Raw genomic sequence first — 5611 nt, 5'->3', positions numbered from 1 at the left:
TTTTAGTGAGGCAATGGGGTTAAAGGGCCAAAAGTTTTCTTGTTTTGGTGCTTAATGCCAAAGGGGGAGAAATTAAGGCCAAAGCAAATGGATCAGCCAACCACTTGTGAAATTAAAAAATAATAGAGTTAGAATTTGTATTTTTCCCAAATGACTCTTATTGCAAAATTTGGTCTCTTATGGGGGAGAATTTTGATAATGGGAAAAAGGGGGAGTTTTGGCACTTAATCAATTTTACTCTTGCAATATCTCTCTATTTGCCCAAACAAGTGTGTTTGACTTAAAGATAGGAAAAGGGATTTGATTTGCAAAAACAAACCAAGTGGTGGCAAAAGTGATCCAAATATGCCAAATACTAAGTGTAGAAAAAATTCTGGTCTTATATTTGCACTTCTTAGTTACTTTTTAATGTGTTGGCATAAATCACCAAAAATGGGGAGATTGAAAGGGAAATGTGCCCTTGGGCCATTTCTAGAATTGTTTTGGTGATTAGATGCCCAACACATGGTTCTAAGTTTATAAGTGCCAAGATGCAAATCAAGGAATAAGTTATGTCTCCGGACTTAGTAAATTGTTTTTGGGTACTAACATGTTTATCTAAGTGTTAGAGACATGACCAAGAAAAGAGAAAAAGAATTGAAGAAAGAGTGGTTGTGGTCAGCCAAACTAGAGCAGTCTGTGGTGCACCGGACTGTCTGGTGCCCCAGGCTGGCCCGGCGACGAACTGGCTGCTCTCGGGAAAAGGAGAAAGCACCGTGGCTAAAAATTATCAGACTGTATGGTGGTGCACCGGACTGTCCGGTGAGTCAGAGCCACCCGAGCCAACGGTCACCAGCGCAATCAGCAGGCAACGCGTGGCCCGCGCCAACGGTCGGTTGGGCACACCGGACTGTCCGGTGTGCCAACGGGACCGCCGGCCCAACGATCGGATGCGCCAGATAAGGAAGGAGATCGAGCACCGAACTGCTACAGGACCTGTCCGGTGCACCACTCGACAGAAGGCAAGATTTGCCTTTCAAGTTGATCTCCAACGGCTCCTAGCTGCCTTGGGGCTATAGAAGGGACCCCTAGGCGCATGGACTAGGATACCAAGCATTCACTAAGCATACTAAGACTCTCGAACTTCGCCTCCACGCATTTGATCGATTGTGTTAGTGATTTGAGCTCCGTTTGAGTTGTGAACCCTCTGTGTTGTGTTTCGAGCTCAAGTCTTGGCCTGTGTGCGTGTGTGTGCTGCGGATTTGAGTCTTGCGTGTGTTACTCTCCCTCACTTACTATTGTGCTTCTCTTGTGATAAACTTGTAAGGGTGAGAGGCTCCAATCTGTGGAGATTCCTCGCAAACGGGAGAAAGATTACTAAGGAAGATAGTCGTGGTACTCAAAGTTGATCATTGGATCACTTGAGAGAGATTGAGTGCAATCCTTGACCGAAGGAGGTCACCACAACGTGGAAGTAGGCATTGGCTGAACCACGGGATAAATCACTGTGTCTTGTGTCCATCTTTTTGTGATTGGCTTTCTTCTAGAATTCACACTTTAGCAACTTGGTTTTAATTGCACTAACATTTCATAACCGAGTGTTGGCTATTTAGTGTTGAAAATCCCAGGATCACCTATTCACCCCCCTCTAGGTGCTCTCAATATAGACTTAGAACCCTAACTCTAATGGGTCGGCAGCCCAACAATGGTGCCGGCCTACACACACAGAGTACACACTGTCTAACCGCCACAGTCGCAATGGGGGCACCGCTACTAGAATAGAAGCCAAAGGTAGAAGCTGATGGGTTCAAATCCCCCCGCAGTCGCAGTGTGGTGAGGGTGCAAATGTTGCGGTGGAGTAGAGACCGGTGTGTACTCCAAGAAGACGATAGCCCCTTCATGCCGAGGTAGCCGAAGTCGAGGTGGTCGTGGTCAGGAGACATACAATAGTATCTTGTTCTTCGGGAGGGGTCGACGTTCGAGCGTTAACGATCGGTGGGGCGACGCAAAAGGGACAGCAGCAGCAGTGGCAGACATAGGAATTAAAGATAGCCTAGGCAAGATTACACCACAATCGTTTATGCATGTGCTTACACTATAGTGCTTGCTTGCTTCTATCTAGAGCTCATATACTTAGACTTGATTTGCACTCTTCGGCTGACGAGGCAGCCCAGGCCATGGCTTGCGGTGCCTGGGCACCAAGTCCGCCACTGAGCAGCAGCCTCTGTGTAACACCCCTGGTGTTACCAGAACTAAAACTTTGGCATGACATCATTTGCATTGGTGTTTTATTATTAATGCTACACCTAGAGTGCATCCATTAGGTAAATATTTCAAAACAAACTTGTGATGTGATGAGTTGACTTGATTAAAGAGGTTTTTGATCCTAGAATAGAGTACTTCTCCAAGGATTTGAAGTATGAGGGTGTGTGAGATGAGAACTAGGATATGATCCCAAACATTAGTAAAGAGGTTCAAGAAAGGCTAAACTTAGAGAGTTTAAGTGCCACTAAAACCCTAGAACACTTAAAACTCTATTAGGAAACCCTAATTAGTGCTCTATAAGGTGACTTTATTTTTTATGCACTTTTGGACCAAAGTGCATATGTCAAAGTGGTAGAATAACAAAAACTAAGCAACTTTTATATTTGGAGATTTCCATGTTTTGTGGAACAAATTGGAGTAAATTGCAAAAAGTCCCAAAGGCACTCATATGGCTAAGTCTAAAAACAGTGTGATCAGGCCAAGATTAAGCCTTAACATTTCTTGATCTATGGAGAGTTTGCCATTGGTCACTAAAACAAATTTGTAGAGTTACTATAGTAGTCCAAGTTTGATTAGAGGATTGAGCCCAAGAACTGTACAGAAATGGGAGTAAAAGGGACTAGAAGTTGGACTGTCAGTCGAGTATCAATTTGACATCAAACTGACAGTGGCATTGGATCACCTTTGGAATCAATTTGTGCTCGATCCAGTGAATGCTTGATCAAGATCTTTGTAACAAAATTTGAGCCGGTATATAGTGGAACAACTTTGCTATAGTTGGCTTGGTAGTTTGTTGAATGAAAATCAAAGAGAAATGACTCCCAAATTGCTCTGTCAGGCACTCAGAATTCAGTTTGGCGTGAACAGTGAACTGAACAAGATTGAGTTCCGTGCGTCCGCCGCCGACATTCCTTCGCCGTGATTCGAGCTCACGCCACGATTGGTGTCGTTGAGACGTGGATCAATGAAGTGGTAAAAGATCTCTGGCTCGGATTCGGTGATCGAGTTACCGCTCTAGCCACGGACACCATGTGTCCTCACCGTGCTTCATTCACCGCCGCCGTAGCAAGACATCGGACGCTCCGGCCATCCACGCAGCTGGTTGGAGGCCCTCGTGTTGAACCGTCATAAAGGGTCTGCGGTAAGTCTGCCACGTTATTGTCCCGTGGACACCGTTGAGGCTAACGTGGAGCTCCTCGAGCTATCGCCGTCACCGTGATTCAGCGATCAAATTGAGTGGTGCCTTGATGCAGCTCATATTCTAGAGATGCTGGCGGAAAAGAAGCAGCTTCAGAAGGAGTTAGTTGAGCAGAAGGAACAACTGGCTGCGACAATGCGATCTAGGGAGGCAGCTTTTGGTCGTGAGAATCATCTGAGGGGTCGTTTCTAGGATTTGGTTCTAGATTATAATGATCTGGAGGATTACTCTAATTAGTTGCATGAGGAAGTTCACCAGCTTTACTACCAGTTGCACCCCGATGACGCGCCAGGAGCCGCGGAGGCAGAAGGTGGTATTGTGCTAGCTGATGGGGGTGAGCCTAATGCAGACTTAGAGGAAGAAGCAGCTCCTATGGTTGCACCAGGTGGTGGTTCTCAAGGGGATAGTAGTGTGTAAGAGATTGACACTGACGCAGAGGAATAAAATGGGCACTAGGTCTATAGGTGTATCCTCTGTTGTAATATTAGTACCAATAGTAGTCTGGAAATTTTGGTATTGTAACCTTAGAAGTTTTGTTCCCATTGTTGTTGCAGGAGAGACTATTAACACCTTTGAGTTTTGTTAAACTCACGCTAGAGGCTTTTGTTTATGTTTATTATGTGTGTACTGTGGGAAGATGGCTTCTTCTTAGGTGTTGTAATAAGTTAGCACTTGAATCTACCCCGGGCATGTAATAATAATACATACTACTTAGTTTGTATACTTTAAAAGTCTGCTAATGTATATTATCTTATTGTAAAGTCTTCCGCTCAACTCCTATTTTTAAAGTTTATGTTCTTGTCAGTTTATTGTAATACTTGCAACTATGGGTGAATCGTCCTTGGAAATGAACGAGTTCGTCGAAACTCGGCACCCCGAGTAAGTTATCTGATCCACTTACATATCCATCTGAGGCCTTGATGGCAAGGATTGATGTATGCGGGCCCGATAACTTGGTTGGGTTGTGACACTCTGGGCCTTCGTGCTTCTTTCCGCGTCTAATCGTCGAGGAGCCCCGCTAGGGAGGCCGGCGGCAGCACACATGTCTGTGCCGGTCAGGGTGGCCACACCCGCGGTAGAGTAGAAGGGGTAACGACGAATACGTTGGGAAGGCCACAGCAGCGACGTATCTAGCCACAAAGATGGGGATCCAGCCAAAGGGACGGTGGCTCCAGCCAGGAAGGTCACAACAACCTAGATCTGATTGGGAAGGCCGCAGCAGCGACGAAAGCAACGATGGTGGTGATGAAGGGGGGACAGCGACGTTGAGAGCACCTAGAGGGGGGGTGAATAGGTGATCCTGTAAAAACTTAAACTTATAGCCACAAAACTTGATTAGGCGTTAGCACAGTTTATGCCAAGTGGCTAGAGAGGAGTCAAAATACAATAACCACAAGAATCCAATCACAGAGATGACACAGTGGTTATCCCGTGGTTCGGCCAAGTACAAAACTTGCCTACTCCACGTTGTGGCGTCCCAACGGACGAGAGTTGCACTCAACTCCTCTCAAGTGATCCAATGATCAACTTGAATACCACGGTGTTCTTGCTTTTCTTTTCTCAATCCCGTTTGCGAGGAATCTCCACAACTTGGAGCCTCTCGCCCGTACAAAAGATGTTCACAGAGAATCACAGAGCAAGGGAGGGATTAGCAACTCACACACTACACAAAGATCACAGCGAATACGCACACACAAGACCCAGACTTGAGCTCAAAAGACTAGCACACTAGAACGGAGCTCAAATCACTAGAATGTCGAACAAGTGCGCGAGATTGATGTGTGAGTGATCAAGAGTGCTCAAGGAATGCTTGGTCTCCTCCTCCATGCGCCTAGGGGTCCCTTTTATAGCCCCAAGGCAGCTAGGAGCCGTTGAGAACACATCTGGAAGGCTATCCTTGCCTTCTGTCGTCGGGCGCACCGGACAGTCCGGTGCACACCGGACACTGTCCGGTGCCCGATTTATTTCCATAAACAGTGCATCCGACCGTTGCTGTCTGTTGCAGATCCGGGCGCCGTTGGCGCACCGGACATGTCCGGTGCACACCGGACGGTCCGGTGCCCCATTCCGACCGTTGGCTCGGCCACGTGTCGCGCGCCGATCGCACGGCCGACCGTTGGCCCGGCCGACCGTTGGCTCACCGGACAGTCCGGTGCACACCGGACAGTC

The sequence above is a fragment of the Zea mays genome, chromosome 1 (genome assembly GCF_902167145.1).
Source record: "Zea mays cultivar B73 chromosome 1, Zm-B73-REFERENCE-NAM-5.0, whole genome shotgun sequence".
Lineage (NCBI taxonomy): Eukaryota > Viridiplantae > Streptophyta > Magnoliopsida > Poales > Poaceae > Zea > Zea mays.
Note: the sequence above shows the minus strand (reverse complement) of the source record.